The sequence below is a fragment of the Pinus tabuliformis genome, chromosome 8, assembly GCF_031772625.1.
Source record: "Pinus tabuliformis cultivar Carrire ecotype Pingquan chromosome 8, CPIR1, whole genome shotgun sequence".
NCBI lineage: Eukaryota > Viridiplantae > Streptophyta > Pinopsida > Pinales > Pinaceae > Pinus > Pinus tabuliformis.
This window is the reverse complement of record NC_142294.1, coordinates 1852370119-1852390163: the sequence shown is the minus strand read 5'-3', so window position 1 is coordinate 1852390163 and position 20045 is coordinate 1852370119.

Genomic DNA, 20045 nt, shown 5'->3' with positions numbered 1-20045 from the left:
GTTTTGGACAAAAAAATTTTGCACATTCTCCATATTTGAACATTATGTATTGAATTTTATTATTTTTTATTATGATTAATATTATTTATCTATAATATGACTAGTTCAAGTATTATTCTGTAATGACTATTTTTGTATCCTTTGCACAACACAATGCCATGTGGAATTAGAGGAAATTTTAGCCTAAAAGTGGCATCCTAAAAAAATAATAAAATAAGAGTTATGAATTTTGGATGGAAAAGAACAAATCTACATTTTTTACTTGTATTTTTGGCTTATCTCCTTATCGATTCACCCAAATTTCAAGTGTAGACACTCGTTGGATGCGGAATTAAATTTCACATCCAACAAGTACCCATTGTGCATACTTTGGGGAGAACCCACATTGGTAAAAAAATGAAGATACATTAAAAAACGTATTGAACATGTTTTTTTTAATGCATTTCAGCTTTTTATTAATGCGAGTCTTCTCAAAAGTATGCACAATGGGTACTCATTGGATGTGAAATTTAATTTTGCATCCAACAAGTATCTGCACTTGAAATTTGGGTAAACCTATAAGTATATAAGCTAAAAATATAAGTAAAAGAAGTATTTTTTCTTATTTTCCCTCCAAAATATTTACATGTACCTCTTTTTAAATTTAAAGAATTTTGATTGGTTTATATATTATGACATGGAAATTACGTGAAAATTTCATGGGCACTTTTAGATTGAAATTTCCTCTAATGATAATTACCACATATATTTTTGCCATAATTTTTTGATGAAATTGGGATATCTATGCCATCATTTTTAGATACTTTTAGGATTTTCATTGTTAAGCTTCATAGGGAACTAGTAGAAATTAAAATCCTTGAAAATTGCTCATAGTCATGTAAACCACATGTTTACAGTCAATTACTACGCATCATAATTCAAACAAGTATTTGCATAAAAAATTGATAAAGACAAAATGTAAATAAATAAACTTACCAAAAGTTGTTACTACCCACTATTATTTATGTTTTCTTCAATATTTTAATAAGTAGGAGTAAAAATCTAAAAATGTAATTAATTTTCCAACTTCATATATCAATTTACAATTTTTTTGAAATCTTATTAACCATTAATTAATTAAATGTAACTTAATTATTTCATAATAATTAAATTAATTTTATGATAAACAGTATTAATTAACGAGTTCAAAATTAATAAATATTTTTATTTAACAAATTTAAAATTTTATTAGTCACTTCATAAAACAAATACAATGGGATAAACTCATTAATACTTAATACATATTAAAAATAGTTAGACACTTAAAAAAAGTAATATAGATTCATTTAATTATTATATAATTATTTTAAAAATAAAAACCATTTTTTTTTTGTAAGTTTAAGAGTATTTTATTACCAAAAATTTACAATAGGTACATTGTTGTGGATTCCAAATTGGAGGATAAGTTCTAGGACGATAAGGAGTTAGATGCAGAAAGGAATCTAAGGTATTATAAGGAGGTGATCAACCCCACTCTTACTAACCATAATTATCTTTTTGTCTTGACTAGTGTTAAGAAGAAAATGAACATTTCGAAGATAAGAATTAATTCTCATATTATTGGAAGTGAAACTTAACATTGGTCTATTCTTAAAACACCTTGAGTCAAAATAAATTTTCAACTATGAGATAGTAAGAGAGTTGAATATGAAAAACACTTCTCTTGGATTGTCCGATTTTTACTCACATCCGCTCTTATTTCCAAAGCATTTGCCCCACTACCAACCTCCTTGACTTGTTAATTCAACAAAAATATTGTGATCAAGGAAGGATTTTTCTCCTTCTTTTTTTTCATAGAAATTTCAAGTGTAGACACTCATTGGATGTGGAATTAAATTTCACATACAATGAGTACCGATTATGCATACTTTTGAGAAGACCCGCATTGATCAAAATTGGATATAGATTAAAAACACATGTGTGAGCAAGCTTTTTTAATGCATTTTCAATATTTATCAATGTGGGTTTTTTCAAAAGTATTCATAATCCATAGTCGTTGGATGTGAAATTTAATTCAGCATCCAACAACTGTCTACACTTGAAATTTAGGTAAACCTACAAGGATATAAGCTAAAAATACAAGTAAAAAAATAGTTTTTCTTATTTTCCTTCAAAAATATTTACACGTACCTTTTTTTAAATTTAAATAATTTTAATTGGTTTACATATTATGACATAGAAGTTACGTGAAAATTTCATCGGCACTTTTAGATTGAAATTCCTCTAATGATATTTAGCATATATTTTTCTACCATAATATTTAGATGAAATTGAAATATTTATGCCATGATGTTTAGATACATTTAAGATTTTCATAGTTAATGTTCATAGGAAACTAGTAAAAATTAAAATCCTTGAAAATTGTTCATACTCAATAACATATTTACCCGTAATTATTACGCACCATAATTCAAGCAAGTATTTGCATAAAAAATTGATAGAGACAAATGTAAATAAATACACTTACCAAAAGTTGTTACTACCCACTATTACTTATGTTTTCTTCAATATTTTTGTAAGTAAGAGTGAAAATGTAAAAAAGTAATTAATTTCTAGTTTCATATGTCAATTTGCAATTTTTTGGAAATCTTATTAACAATTAATTAATTAAATGTAACTTAATTATCTTATAATATTTAAATTACTTTTATGATAAATATTATTAATTAACGAGTTCAAAATTAATAAATATTTTTAGTTAACAAATTTAAAATTTTATTAGTCTCTTCATAAAACAAATACAATGGGATAAACTCATTAATACTTGATACATATTAAAAATAGTTAGACACTTAAAAAAATAATATAGATTCATTTAATTGTTATAATTATTTTAAGAAGAAAAACCATTTATTTATCTTTTTTTTGTAAGTTTAAGAGCTTTTTATTACCGGAAATTTACAATAGCTACATTGTTGTGGCTTTCAAGCCATAAACTAAGCGCATAGAGGGTATGAGACCTAAATACATCAAAAGTTGTTAAAAAGAGTTGGTTGGAGGAAGAAGGCCAAGGGTTAAAAGTTTAACAAAAATTCTGATAGAGTGGATAATACGTAACATATACCATAATGAACGAGAGAAAGACAAAACTAGAAAGAGGTGAGGTTAGAACACCTGCACATGGTGGCTTTTATGGCACAAATTCCTCTTCCTTAAAGGGCACTAGGCTGTGATAATCACCATCCTTGAGCTAAAAACTATGTTTAGCCCCGAACTCACCTTCAACTCTTAGATGTTTGGTCGGATGCTCTGATGTGGATGGAATAATTGTTGTCGGTGGAGTTGGCGATGGTGAAAGGCTGGACATAAGAGGAGTTCAATACAATGGGATTCCAACATTCATTCGTGGTGAAGATGAAGGTGATGATGATGGATATGACGGGAGAAATTGATACAGAGGGAGTTGGCCATATAACTAGGAGTTTCCTTGAGGTTCCATATAAAGTGAATCAAGTTTGTCTTAAAATATTTTTCTCGTAAACTGTTTTTGTCTTAAATATAAACTTTTGTCTTAAAATTCTTTTGTCTCAAACTATTTTTGTCTTAAATTTTATATTTAAGAAAATTCAATTGATATTAAATATGTAAGATAACTAAAATGAAAGGTGACTTTTTAAGACAAAACATTTCTGTTGTCTTAAAAAATGCCTTAAAAGTTCCCTTGGTGTAGTAGTGACTTAGGAATGAGTAATTACATTTTTGCAACATCTCAATTATATTTTCCCAAAGGTAAACCCACATTTCATTTCAATTGTCTCTATTAAAGAGTCACATTTATTTATTTTATCGAAATACAAGAGCCAACTCTAAATGTAATGCAAATAAATAGCCCAAAGCTTGGCATACAGACCTACACATAGGAATGGGTAATTACATTTTTGAAACATCTCAATTATATTTTCCCAAAGATAAACTGACATTGCATTTCAATGGCCTCTATTAAAGAGTCACATTTTGTTTTCTTTATCACAATACAAGAGCCACCTACAAACACATGTGGAGAAGAATGTTGGGAAGTAGAACAAAGCTCGGCTTACAGACATACACATAGGAATGGGTAATTACATTTTTGAAACATCTCAATTATATTTTTCCAAAGATAAACCCACATTGCATTTCAATGATCTCTATTAAAGAGTCACATTTTGTTTTTTTTATCACAATACAAGAGCCACCTACAAACACATGTGGAGAAGAATGTTGGGAGGTAGAACATTTCAGAAGCCCACCTCGATATCATAAACCATGTTCACTACCCATTCATAATGTTTTTTCCATTTGTAACTATTTACAAATGTGATTTGCCTGTTTGATCTACCTAGGTTCTTTTCATCAATTTATCTTTTTCTTTAATTTCATTTTCTCTAATCTTAATACATGGTAATAAATAATTGTTATTGTAATTTTTAATCATTTTTTGTAAAAAAATAAGTTAGATATGGTTTAAAGGCTTGATTTAGATATGCAAAGAAGTTATGAAAAGGAACTTTATTAGTTGATTGTTGGCTTCATTCTCAACCCTAATATTATAATTTGTGATTCACGAAATTATTAATCTATGCAATTCCAATAGGGTGGAGGTCACTATTGGTTTAATTATGGGGCTTTTAATAAACGGTATTATAAATAATGGACATAGATTTAACTTAACTCAAAATCCATTAAACTTCCAAAAATATTTAGAAGAGAAACCTTTCCTCAAGTATCTTTGGATTTTACATGGATCTATTTTGGTGTTATATAGGCCTATAAGACAATTGCAATCTCTTAATTGGATTTTCCCTAAAAATAGTTTTACATCTTGAGGGACTACATATTACAAAGAATTTTGATAGCTTTGAAGTTAATATGGATCTATGTTTTAGGAGATTGGAAATTGCTCATCTTTTACACACAAAAATTTTATTATTATTGCATATACAAACTCACATACAATGCATTTATATAGGTGTTGTGAGATCCAACTTATTCCTAATGTGGACATAGAAGTTAAGAGAATATCTCCAACAAATGGGAAAAAAAATAATAATGTAAACGTTAATTCTAGCACCATCTGTTAATGAGTACATCATCGAGAATAATATTGAAATCACATAAAATATTATTTATTTCTGTGTGGTTTGGTCTTCATGAACACCTCTATCAACTCTAAAATATCATAGACTACTGATGGGACCAGCACACACTATGATGTACAAACTTTATTAAAGTCTATCCGGTGTTGATTAACAATATGTATTTGGTTTGCGATTAATCACTAATCACACATTAATCATAAGATATTTTTTCAACGGTGGCTGGAACATTTATGACAATGCTTTAATGTGACAGCTGAGCTGTACTTACCTCGATCCTCGTTTCCTGCTTGTTCAACTTGGCAAAACCCTTGGCATTTTGGTATTCCGTCATTCTGGTTTTTCACTCTACATGGTAAACTTAGTGAGGGTTTGTTCTAGAAATGGCTTTCTGTGTTGTATGCGAGTGGAAATGAGCCACGGGCTCTTCCTGTGCCGATTATGGCTATGCTCTTTGCTGGTACGACCTTGTTACTCGTTCTAGTGGCTTGGCTACTCGGCTTCTAGGCACAGAGTATTGGTTTGTTTATTCAAGTAAGAAAACGACCGCTGGTTGGTCTTGTCCGGTCTCTCAATTATTGCATGTTCTGCTATTTCTTTGTTTTGTTACGGTTCTGTTGCTAATTTTTTATTAATGACTCCACATGCTTGTTGGCATTATGTTTATGGTATGGCTATATGTTACAGATGTTGTACTTGATGGCAACTCCCGTGGCAAGGCTCTCAATTTGTTGAAAATTAAGAAGTACGCAGGAAATCAGTTCAGAAGGTGCGTACCCGCAGGTACACCATGCAGGGACCACGTCCAGATACGCAGGCCAGCCGTTCAGGAGGTGCGTACCCCCAGCGCACACATTTCAAGGCAAAGAAATTCACATGTGGGGTTTTCTTATGTGTTACTCTTGGTATTTAGCCGACGGTATTGGGTTATTATGGTGTCAGCTCGTGGTATTGTTCCATGATTTTAGGAGGAGCTTGCCTATATAAAGCAAAGGAGATCACTTGGCTAAGTATCTTTTGCAATTGAATATCTTTAGATCTGAAATATTGGGTTATGGTCTTAAAAGCTTGATCTATATGAAAGGGAAGTTGAAGGCGAATCTGTGAAGGGTGATCTCTCGAGCGCATGATCAGATCTGAGCAACGGTGCCACTCTGGTGGACTGCCTATTCGGCCCTAATCAGAAGGACGCAGGTTTTTAACAGAAGAGCTGCGTGGGTACGCAGTGCAGAAACAGGAGATCTGCGTGGGGACGCAGAGCAAAAACATGAGACCTGCGTCGGTACGCAGAGCAGAAGAAGGAGACCTGCATGGGTACGCAGAGCGACTAAGGTTCAGGTGCGTCCGTGCAGTAAAAGTATGCGACGCGATAGTATTTCCAGGTGCGTCCGTACGCGGCGCGATAGTATTTTTGGGTGCGTCCCTGCAGTAACAGTACGCGGCGCGATAATGTCTCTGGCTGCGTCCCTGTAGTAATAGTACGCAGCGCGGTTCAAGGAACAGTGAGTGGGCACGCAGTGCGGCAGAAGGATCTCTGCGGGTAGACGCAGGAAAGCAGAAGGTGAACTGCGTAGAGACGCAGGCCACGGAAGGGAAAACTGCGTATCTGTCTTAAAAAGTTCTGTTGATTGAATTTTTCTGTTGATAAGGTGTTTTGGGTTAGTTCTGTTATTGCTGATCTGATAACTGTAGTGGACTGTAACTTTTATGTACTTGATGATCATTTGATGCTTTATGAAAAGAAGTAGGGGGTTGTAGCTCCCTTCCAGGAGAGACTGGAAAACGAGAGAGAGAGAGAGTTGTAGCTCTCTGCAGGTTGCAGCCTGCGTACTGGTAAAGGACTGCACCAGTACAAAACCATTGTAAAAGAAGTTTCTAATTTGAAAGAAGATAGAGACATATTGCAGCAGGTGGTTTTCACCCACATTGGGTTTCCACCTTACATCTTGTGTTCTTTGGTGTGACTATCTGTTTTTCTTTGTTCATGCTCATTATTTTATGGTACTGACATGTAAAAATAATTCAAAGAACAAACAAGGAAGATTTATTAAAAGAATTAGATAATACTGATTCACCCCCCCTCTCAGTATTATTTCAACAATTGGTATCAGAGCAGGTCCTTCAAAGAAGCTTGATCGCTTGAAGGTAGATCGTTCATCATGAGCAACTACGAGAGAGAAGCATCAATCAGGCCACCGGTTTTTGATGGGACAAACTTCAATTATTGGAAGGTAAGAGTTACTGCCTATCTTCAATCTCTTGGTACAGAAGTTTGGGACATCGTAGAGACAGGCTATGCTTTTCCTTCAGCTACTCCTACAGATGCAGCCGAGAAAAAGAAGTATGAAACAAATGCGAAAGCAGTCAGTACTCTATTAGGATGTATATCTCAATCAGAATTCATGAAGGTAATGCACTATAAATCCGCAAAAGAGATATGGGACAAAATTGTCACGAGCTATGAAGGAGACGAACAGGTAAAACGTGCTAAACTTCAAACTCTCAGAATTCAGTATGAGACTCTCAAAATGTATAATGATGAAAGTGTGCTAACTATTTTCTTCGGGTAGATGAGGTTGTTAATTGTATGAAAAATTTGGGTGAAGAAATAAAAGAGGCTATTGTGGTTGAAAAGGTCTAAGATCATTGTCCCCCAAGTTTGAATCTAAAGTATCTGCAATAGAAGAAAAGGAAAATCTACGAATTCTTACTATGTCTTAGCTACATGGAATTCTAATTGCTTATGAAATGAGAAAGGGAGGTCCATCAGACAGAAGTGAAGCTGCTTTCAAGGCATCAGGCAAAGGAGATTATTATGAAGCAAGCCACGTCCCAGAAGAAGAGGAAGAAGAATCAAATTTTGTCAGAAATCTTCAAAGGGGTTCTGGAAGGTTCAGAGGTAAGTTACCTTTTAAATGCTTTGCTTGTGGAAGAGTAGGTCATTATGCTGCAAAATGTCCTTATAAGGATAAAGGAAAGGAACCTGCTAGATGGAACAAGAAACAGAACGCAAATAAGAAAAGCTACTACACTCATGAAGATAGTGATGGTCTATCAAACAGTGATGAAGATGAACAAGGTAATGAATATAAGTTGTTAGTGGCATTTGAAGATGATGATTATATGGATGCTATAGATGTGGATAACCTTTATGATGAAATTACTAGACTCAAGAGATGTATAGAAGAAAAGAACATGATCATTGATACTCTACAATTTCAAATTGATGAAAAGGAAAAACATCTTGAAAAATTAGAAGGTGAAATTGTTGGTCTTAGAAAAGAGATTGAGAAAACAAAAGCTATTAATCTCAAGTTTGTCAAAGGATCTGAAACTTTGGATGAGATTATCAATTTGCAGCGGTCTCCACTAAACAAGACAGGTCTGGGCTATAATGGAGAAACTTCTCAAGCATCCACCTCAAAAAGTTATCTTGATGCAGCAAGAAGAAATGAGCAAAAGCACAATGAAGATCATCAGGTAAAGCAGGGACGAATTACAAACAGAAACTATCAGGGGCAATCCATCTTAAGGGTGAACAAAAGCTACAACCAGCCACAGGTAAAATCTTCTCAATTTGGTTCAAGAATAGATGAAAATAGAAATTACAGTCAGTTGGCTGGTAGATTCGATAACCGCAGAAGTTTCTTCAATGGAGAATGTTTTTCTTGCCATAACTTTGGTCACAAAGCAGCTCAATGTGTTGCATATAAAACAATCATGACTAGGGAAGCTCAAAAACAAAGAAGTATGATAGGAATTACAAAAAGAACCTGTAACAACTTTTCGGTTCTTGAAAATGAAGTTGAATGCTCTATTTGCAATAACTTTGGTCATGAAGACTCTAAATGCAGGAGCAGGTTACAGCAGAAAAAGGAACAAGCCTCAAGCACCAAAACATGGAGAATAAAGGAACCACAAACAGAAAGATGTGGGATAGCATTTTATGCAGAGGGACAGGAAAATCTATGGTACATTGACAGTGGATGTTCGAAGCATATGACAGGTGATAAAGAAAAACTTGAGTCTTATTCTGCTCTAGAAAAGGGAAAGAAAGTCTCTTTTGGAAATGATACTCCTGCAACTATAAAAGGAAAGGCATTGCTCAGTTAAAAGAAAAGGTCAAGGCTGGAAATGTTTTGTATGTTGATGGATTGAAGCATAATCTTCTAAGTGTCAGCCAAATGTGTGATCAAAGAACCGAGGTTATATTCAGATCAAATGGATGTCTTGTTCGTGATCTTGATACAGGTAAAACAGTGATCAAAGGCAAAAGAACTCCAAATAATCTGTACATATTTGAAGAAGGACAACAACAATGCTATCTGAGCAAGGATGATGAGCACTGGTTATGGCATCGGAGGTTGGGGCATCTAAGCTTTTCACAAATAAGGAAAGCATGCAAATATCAGGCAGTTCGTGATCTTCCAGATATCAAAATTCCTGACAACACCATATGCAAATCATGTCAGTTTGGAAAACAAACCAGAACTAACTTTCCAGAGAAGGAAGGATCAGCTAGCATGCCTCTTGAGCTAGTTCATACAGATACATGCGGTCCATTCAGGAAAAGAACACCTAGAGGAGAAGAATACTTGATATTATTCATTGACGATTTCTCCAGGTTTGTCTGGCTAGGACTTATGAAGCACAAAGATGAAGCATTCGAAAAATTCAAATCCTTCAAAGCCTTGGTTGAAAATGAATCAGGTCACAAAATTAAGTGCCTCAGATCCGACAGAGGTGGGGAGTTTACCTCAAATGAATTTTTCGATTTCTGTGAAGAACATGGGATAAGAAGAGAATTCTCTACAGCTAGAACTCCTCAGCAAAATGGAGTTGTGGAAAGAATGAACAGAACAGTCCAACAAATGGCTCGTCTATGCTTGATGAATCAGGAACTCCCGCAACTTTCTGGGGTGGAGCTGCACATGCTGCGGTTGTTATTCTCAACAAAACAAATGTCCGGGTGAACAGCACTCAAACTCCTCATGAGCTCTGGAGTGGTAAGACTCCTTCGGTAAAGCACTTCAAAATCTTTGGGAGCAAATGCTATATCAAGAATACTGATGAGCAGCTTGGTAAACTTGAACCTAGAGCAGATGAAGGCATTCTTCTTGGTTACTCTCCACATAGCAAAGCATACAAATGCTACAATAAAAGACTTGGCAGAATTGTTGACAGCATTGATGTAGTGGTTGATGAAAGGGATACATTCCTAGGCAAGTACATCATGAAGACATCGAAGAAGATGAAGGCTACCCTCAAAGACAGAATGATGAAGAAGAAGAACCTCAAGAAGAACCTCAAGAAGAACCAGAGGAGAAGACAAGAATAGAAGAAAAGACTCCATCCAGATATGTTCAGAAGAATCATCCAGAATCTCAGATTATGGGGCAGAAAGAAGCAGGTGTACAAACAAGAAGAACAGTTGCAGAAGCTTCAAGCTATTTGGCATTACTCTCCTCTACTGAACCACAAAATGTGAAAGAGGCATGCAAAGATGAATGTTGGGTGAAAGCAATGGATGAAGAACTTGAGCAAATAAAAAAGAACAACACTTGGGAGCTGGTTCCTAAACCAAAGGATAAGAATGTTATCAGAACAAAATGGGTCTTCAAAAACAAATTGAATGAAAATGGAGAAGTAATTAGAAACAAAGCTAGACTTGTTTGTAAAGGGTATGCGCAGCAAGAAGGAATAGACTTTGAAGAAACCTTTGCTCCTGTTGCAAGACTTGAGGCCATCCGAATGTTCCTTGCTCTCTCAAGTTTTCAAAACTTCAAAGTATTTCAAATGGACGTGAAATCAGCCTTTCTGAATGGAGACTTGGAAGAAGAAGTATACATTGAACAACCAGATGGGTTCATTCTTGGAAATGATCCAAATCTTGTATGCAGATTGAAAAAGGCTCTCTATGGTCTCAAACAAGCTCCAAGGGCTTGGTACTACCGTTTGGACAAATATCTTCATCAACAAGGTTTTTCAAAAGGATCAGCAGATAGCAATCTTTATATAAAAGTTGAAAATGACAAATTGCTAATACTTGTTGTGTATGTAGATGACATTATTTTTGGGAGCAATGAAGAAGCTATGAGTCAAAGCTTTGCCTCGGTCATGCAAAAGGAATTTGAAATGTCTTTGCTAGGAGAACTGACATATTTCCTTGGTTTGCAAATCCAACAAAAAGAAGGAGGAATCTTTTAATCTCAAACCAAGTATCTCAAACAGATTTTGAAGAAATATGGTATGGAAGATGAAAAACTAGTATGTACACCCATGGTCACAGGATGTAGCCTCAGTGCAAATGATGAATCTGCAGCAGTACATCAACCAACCTACAGATCTATGATTGGAAGTTTACTTTATTTGACAGGTACCCGACCGGACATCATGCATGCAGTTGGAATAGTTGGAAGATTTCAGGCAAATCCGAAGGAGACTCATCTTCAGGCAGTGAAGAGAATTTTCAAATATCTTCAAGGGACTCAAATTTATGGCTAATGGTATCGTAGAGATACAGATCTTACACTTCATGCTTATACAGATGCAGATTGGGCCGGAAGCGTGGATGACAGGAAAAGCACAAGTGGTGGTGTGTTCTTTATGGGTTCCAGACTGGTATCTTGGTTCAGCAAGAAACAAAGTTCGATTGCCTTGTCTACAGCTGAAGCGGAATATGTTGCTGCTGCATCTTGTTGCACTCAACTCCTTTGGATGATGCAGACTTTGCAGGATTTTCAAATCACTTGTACACCACCTATCCCCATCTTATGTGATAACACAAGTGCAATCAACATCTCAAAGAATCCGGTTATGCATTCAAAAACCAAGCACATACCAATCAAGTACCATGTTCTCCGGGAACAAGTACTTGAACAGAAGGTCAAGTTGGAGTATGTTCCTTCTAAGGAACAAGTTGCTGATATTCTCACCAAACCATTGCCCAGGGACACTTTTGAATACCTCAGGAAAAAGCTGGGAGTTGTTGATGCATCATCTTGTTGTTGAACCTTTTCTGATTGATGGTACAGGTTCAGGGGGAGCATATAATGCATTGTTGGCATTATGGAGGATGGTCAGAAGGAGATATTGGAAATAGCTGCAATATGTCTCTATCTCTTTCATGGTGGATTATGGTTCTTTGTTGCAGATCTGGTTCATTTTTCAGGGGAGCATGATCTAAGGGGGAGCATACCCCTTTGCCCTTGATGTCAAAGGGGGAGAATGAAGCTGAAGTTTGTGAGGTTGCCATCAAGTCCAAAGGGGGAGATTGTTGGCATTATGTTTCTGGTATGGCTATATGTTACAGATGTTGTACTTGATGGCAACTCCCGTGGCAAGGCTCTCAATTTGTTGAAAATTAAGAAGTACGCAGGAAATCAGTTCAGAAGGTGTGTACTCGCAGGTACACCATGCAGGGACCACGTCCAGATACGCAGGCCAGCCGTTCAGGAGGTGCGTACCCCCAGTGCACACATTTCAAGGCAAAGAAATTCACATGTGGGGTTTTCTTATGTGTTACTCTTGGTATTTAGCCGACGGTATTGGGTTATTATGGTGTCGGCTCATGGTATTGTTCCATGATTTTAGGAGGAGCTTGCCTATATAAAGCAAAGGAGATCACTTGGCTAAGTATCTTTTGCAATTGAATATCTTTAGATCTGAAATATTGGGTTATGGTCTTCAAAGCTTGATCTATATGAAAGGGAAGTTGAAGGCGAATCTGTGAAGGGTGATCTCTCGAGCGCATGATCAGATCTGAGCAACTGTGCCACTCTGGTGGACTGCCTATTCGGCCCTAATCAGAAGGACGCAGGTGTTTAACAGAAGAGCTGCGTGGGTACGCAGTGCAGAAACAGGAGATCTGCGTGGGGACGCAGAGCACAAACAGGAGACCTGTGTCGGTATGTAGAGCAGAAGAAGGAGACCTGCGTTGGTATGCAGAGTGACTAAGGTTCAGGTGCGTCCGTGCAGTAAAAGTACGCGGCGCGATAGTATTTCCAGGTGCGTCCGTACGCGGCGCAATAGTATTTTTGGGTGCGTCCCTGCAGTAACAGTACGCGGCGCGATAATGTCTCTGGGTGCGTCCCTGCAGTAATAGTATGTAGCGCGGTTCAAGGAACAGTGCATGGGCACGCAGTGCGGAAGAAGGATCTATGCGGGTAGACGCAGGAAAGCAGAAGGTGAACTGCGTAGCGACGCAGGCCACAGAAGGGAAAACTGCGTATCTGTCTTAAAAAGTTCTGTTGATTGAATTTTTCTGTTGATAAGGTGTTCTGTGTTAGTTCTGTTATTGCTGATCTGATAACTGTAGTGGACTGTAACTTTTATGTACTTGATGATCATTTGATGCTTTATGAAAAGAAGTAGGGGGTTGTAGCTCCCTTCCAGGAGAGACTGGAAAACGAGAGAGAGAGAGAGTTGTAGCTCTCTGCAGGTTGCAGCCTGCGTACTGGTAAAGGACTGCACCAGTACAAAACCATTGTAAAAGAAGTTTCTAATTTGAAAGAAGATAGAGACATATTGCAGCAGGTGGTTTTCACCCACATTCGGTTTCCACCTTACATCTTGTGTTCTTTGGTGTGACTATCTGTTTTTCTTTGTTCATGCTCATTATTTTATGGTACTGACATGCAAAAATAATTCAAAGAACAAAGAAGGAAGATTTATTAAAAGAATTAGATAATACTGATTCACCCCCCCTCTCAGTATTATTTCAACAATGCTCTAGGCTGCAGACACGGTTACCTCACTCTGCTCGTATTCTTCAGGTAAATTTGCTATCCATGCTTTATTTCTTCTCCCATCTTGTTCCAGATCTAACAGTATTTTTCCCCTTTGGTCTCAGGTGGTCTCCATGGTTTGTGGGTCAATGGTCTACATTTTCTTTGCACAAATAAGTCTCTAGGTAACGGTTTTCTCACTTTGCACAAATTTTATCGCCCTTCATTTGTTCTCTTCTATTCGCAATTGAACTAACAGGTTTGTCCTGTTATGGTCTCGCAAGTTAGGGTTTTCTCTTGGACGTGGTCGGTTTTGAGTTGCTCAGCTCGTACCCGGTAGGCTCTGCCACTGTCTTCATTTCATGGTTAAAACTAGATTCTGTAGGCTTCGTTGGCCCGAGTCACAATATTTTTTCATTTTTTCTTCTCTGATGTCGCTATGCGACCTGGGTTCACTTGTCACAACCCTTGTTTGTAATTTATTTCTTTGTAACTGTAAGGTTGTATTCAAAGCCGACTGTTCCAAAACCCTCGACTAGGGTTTGCTGGTTCGTGGATGTTATTTTCCTTTTACTCTGTCTGGTGTACTAACCCTAGACTGCTATGTATAAAAAAATATATATCTTTGTTTTTTGGTTGGAATGAAGAAAGGAATTACGTTGACATGAGTTTTCACTAGCTACCTCTGTTTTGGGCTCAACCACTGGGCGCTCAGATTTTTGTTGTCTTGTTCGGACTGTTGTGATGCATTAGACTCTTTTGGCCGCGGGCTTTTCTTTTACTGCTTGCCAATCCTCATTGTTGGAAACTTGTGTGCAATTTGATTTGTCAATGCTCTATTCTTTAAGAGAGGAAATGAATGAAACTATATGTATGCACCATATTTGTCATTCTGAATTATTTAATGGTTAAGAAAAGGAAATTTAGATACACAATACAAGATTGTTACAGATGGATGGATTCGAAAATAAACTTATTCTCTGTCTTTTATTACTGTGTGCAAAATGCTGAACCTCCAGAATGATTTTCGATTTTACATTTATACTTTCTGTCCACAGTTACCTTAACTGTGTGTAGTTATTTTTTCGTTTCTATTCTATTAGTTACACAACTGTTTAAGCATTCGATTATGTCTATACTACAAGATTTTACATTAGCCATGTTTGTCTTTTTTATCTAAAATGAAAAAAAGAACAGTTATTAAACTACTATTTATTAAAGACAAACAAAACAGTGACCCTAACTGACTAAAGTATTCCTAACTGATACTGAGATTAAAAAGAAACAACGTCATACATTCTACTTTGACAAACTGAACATAAAGAAACCAATTTGCTGATAAAATTTTCCACCTTGGCGAAGACCAACACCCGGTCATGGTGCCCTAGTTGGATGCTCCTACATCATGCTCTCGGGGTAAAAAGAAATCATGACTTCAGTCCATGAGCTTCTCTACTAAATAACCCGCCTGCTCTATCTGTCTGGCATCAAGCCATGGATTGTCCTCAATAGGACGATTCTTCCACTTGACCAGATATTGCAGATACTCTTTCCACCGAGTTTGCTTAGCCACCTAAGTGTCAAGGATTCTCTGATCTCGAGAGGCTGAATGTAAGGCCTTTGTCTCATCCAAGTTGCGCTTCCATCTTGGGTGTCCCGTGTAGGCCGTGTGGTTCTGTCTTCTTCTTCTAGGTCAGCAGTGTAGCGAAACAGGTCTACCACATTAAAAATGGGCGAAATGCCTATCGCTAGTGGCAGTTGCATTTCATAGGCATTCGCTGAAAATTTCCAAAGAAATTTGCGGGGACCTATCTTCTTGTACTTCAGATTGTTGTATGCTCCTCTAGGGAAGTGTTCCTTGCACAAATGCACGAGGACTTCTTCTCCCACATTAAATTGCACTTCCCTCCGTTTCAAATCTACTTACTGTTTATATTTTTGGCTGCTGTCTTGCAGTTTAGTTTTCACCTGCTCATGCAAATCCCTCATCGCATTAGAGAAATCTTCCCCATCTACACTTCGCCTCTCTTACTATCCTAGATCTCGTAACTCATGCACTCCATGAGGATGCATGCCATACAAGATCTGAAAATGACTGCAACCCATGTTGCGATTAGGCGAGTCGTTATAAGCGAACCCTGCCTGGGCAAGTACTCGATCCCACATCTGTGAATTCTCGCCAATCAAGCTTCGTAGCAGGTTCCCCAGATTTCTATTTACCACCTCTCTTTGGTCGTCGGTCTGCGGGTGATAAGCAGAGCTATAACTCAACTACGTATCCATATTCTTCCACATGGTGCGCCAAAAGTGCCCTAGAAACTTCACGTCCCTAACAGAAAGAATACATTTAGGAAAACCATGTAGCCTAACAATCTTTGTAAAGAACAAGTGGGCCACATGAGTGGCATCGCTGGTTTTCCTACAAGGGATGAGATGTGCCATCTTCGAAAACCGGTCCACTACTACCATCACAGAGACATAACTCCACTATGTCCTTGGTAGACCCAAGATGAAGTCCAAGCTAACTGAGTCCCATGGTCTACTTGGAATGGGCAATGGTGTGTAAAGTCCCACGTTTTGACTGTGACCTTTTTCTAACTAGCAAAAATTTACATTTTGTCAGAAATCTCTGCACATCCCTTCGAATTTTTGGCCAAAAGTAAAAATGGTTGAGCTTCTCTAATGTCTTGTCTATGTCGAAATGTTCGGCTAGACCTCCACTGTGCTTCTCTTGCATAATATTCTCTCTTATCGAGTAGTCAGGAATGCATAGCTGTCCTCCTCTAAACAACAGTTTTCCTACAAGTTATAGTCCAACCATGGACTATTATCTTTCACCAAAGGGTTCTAACATGCCTCGTAGGTCTCCTTAAAATCTGTGTCAGCCTGATACAAATCTTTCAAGTGCTCAAAACCCAACACTTGTATAGTACTCTCCTGCAAGAGTAAGGCCCTCCTACTCAATGCATCTACCACCTTGTTGGCCTGCCCATTGATGTGTTTCAACACAAAGGTGAAACTCTGCAAATATTCAACCCACTTAACATGTTTGTGATTCAGCTTGTGCTGTTGCATCACATACTGCAGTGCAGAATTATCCGAGAACAAAACAAATTCATTTCCCAGCAAATAGTGTCTCCAATGCTTCAGTGCTTGGATGACAACACATAACTCCTTCTTGTAGGATGAATACTTCTTCCTGCTTTCATTCAACTTCTCACTGAAAAATGCAACAGGTTTATCCTCTTGGCTAAGTACAGCTCCATTAGCTGTACCGCTTGCATCACAATGAACTTGAAAAAGCTTTTTAAAATCTGGCAGTCTCAGGATCGGTCGCTATGTGATCTTCTTCTTTAGTAGCTGAAAACTCCTCTCTGCTGCATCAGACCATCAAAAAGGCTAACTAGCCTTTTTTATAGTGTCCAACATAGGTGTGCAGATTTCACTAAAATTTCTTATAAATTTTTGGTAAAAAATCGCCAACCCATGAAAATTATGTACCTCAAATAAGCTTTTCAGGGATGGCCAATTTAGTATCGCTGCAATCTTCTACGGATCCATCTTTAGCCCATTTTCTACTATTACGAAGCCTAAATAAATTAATTATTTTTGCAGAAAAGTACACTTTTTCGGATTTATCAGCAGTTTATTCTACTACAATTTTTCCAACACTTTTCGAACATGTCGAAAGTGTTCCTCCCTTGTCTTGCTGAAAATCAATATGTCGTCCAGGTACACTATCACAAACTTCCCGATGTATTCTTTCAGCATTTCATTCATTAACCGCATAAAGGTACTGGGTGCATTGCTCAGTCTGAATGGCATGACCAGCCACTCATACAGCTCCTCGTTAGTCTTGAAGGCTGTCTTCCACTCATCCCCCTCTCGAATTTGAATCTGATGATACTCACTCCTTAAATCAATCTTAGAAAAATATATTGCCCTGCTTAGGCAATCCATCATGTCGTCCATCTGTGGCAGTGGAAATCTATACCAGATGGTGATCTTGTTGATGGCCCTCGAGTCTGTGCACATCCGCCATTCTCCTCCTTTCTTGGGAGCGAGAACTATTGAAACTACACAAGGGCTCAAGCTCTCTCTTATCAACCCTTTGTCTAGCAATTCCTACGCCTGCTTTCTAATCTCCTCATTGTCTTTGGTGCTCATCTGATATGTTGCCTTATTTGGCAAACTTGCTCTGGGTATAAAGTCAATATGATGACTTATGCTTCTTTTAGGGGGCAGTTTATCTGGCAAGTCATCCACCACTATATCATTAAACTCCTGCAACATCTGCTGAATTTCTATGGGTAAATCTGACACCTCTGTGTGTAGCAGCACCATCTTTGCTCTTCTAACAATAGCATAGCTCACCTCACTGTCCTCAACTTGTTTCAGAAACTGTTTCCCGCTCATTAACAATACTCTTGTCTCACTTGTCCCTGCTGTTTCTTCCTCCTTGATGGGCACAAGCGTGTGCTTGACCCCATCTTTGACAAACTTATAACAGTTTGTCTTTTCGTCATGTGCCACCTTCCTGTCATACTGCCATGGCTTGGCTAATAGTATGTGACATACATCCATCGGCATTATGTCACAAATGACCTTATCCTTATATCTGCTGATATGAAACTCCACTTCGCATTGCTCATCTACCAGCAACTGATGGCCTTTTTGCAGCCATGAAACTTTGTAATGGGTTGGGTGTTTCAACTTCTTCAATCCCAACTTTTCCACCATCTTTGTGGCCACCAAATTATTTGTACTTCCACTGTCAATAATCAGCTTATAGCACTTAGTGTGTGACTTACAAACTGTCCAAAACAAAGTTTTCCATTGAGTTTGTTTAGTTGTTTCTTTGCCTGGTTTCAGCAACACCTTGTTCAAAACTAAGGCTTCCCTTATTTCCGGCACATTTTCTTCTTCTTGGGGAGGTGCCTCTTCTTCTTTTGTCTCTGAGACATACGCACCCCTCTGTCCAGCTTGTTCTGCCTCAGGGCATTCAAACGATCTGTGTCCCCACTTGTGACACCTGTAACATTGATAACCAACTCCTCTACCTCGGCCATTTCCCCTGCCTCGCTGATATGGCCTACCACCTCTTGTGCTTTCACCTCTTTCTATTGTTTCAGAAGCTTTAGAACTACTTCCTTCTTCATTACTACTAGTAGTTCGCCCTCTGCCATAAGATTGTCCTCTTCCTCTGCCGGTTCCCCATCCTCTCCTAGCATTTTGTTTTCTGGCAATTTTCTCCTTTGCTTTCATAGCACTCTGATATGCTTCTTCAATGTTTTTCGGGAAAAGAATGCTAATTTCATCTAAGATTTCTAACCTTAAACCATTTACATACCTAGTTGTTTTCTCCGCGGTGTCCTATTTATAATCGGCCCTTAAGTTGACTCGATAAAACTCTTCAGTGTACTTCCTTATTGTCATCCCTTTTTGTTTTAGATTTTGCACTTGCCTGTGTAGTGCAATCTAGTAATCCTTAGGCAGAACTATGCCTTTCAACTTGGCCACCATCCTTGACCATTTCTTGATTGGCAACTTGTTCAACCTCCTTCTCTTTGTTTGGACATTGTCCCACCATAGGGCTGCGTGTCCCTTCAACTTTGTCACAGTGAACTTGACTCTATGGTCCTCACTGATCTCTTTACGCTCGAAATACTTATCCAGTTCATTGATCTAGTCCAACAGAACCTCTATGGACAAGCTGCCGTCATAATTTGGGAGTTCTGGTTTGGGTTTGCTACTCTCCATTAGGACCGACCTCAATAGCCTCATTTCTAGTCCTTCTTCATCCGATCCATCTGTAGTTAGTATAGTTTCTTCTTCGCTATCATCTCCTACCTCTGGATCCCTTCTTCTCCCCGCTTCAACTACCTCCAAACGGGTAGTAAGGATCCCGGTCTCCTCCCTCAACCCTTCCTCTACTATCCTTCAAACACCTCTTCCACGACGTCATCTTCCTACCTCCATTTCTCAAGCCAATTCATAAACCTGCTCTGATAGCACTGTGATGGGATCGGCCCACACTATGATGTATAAACTTTATTAAAGTCTATCTAGTGTTCATTAACAATATGCATTTGGTTTGCGATTAATCATTAATCACACATTAATCATAAGATATTTTCTCAATGGTGGCTGGAACATTTATGACAATGCTTTAATGCGACAACTGAGCTGTACTTACCTCGATCCT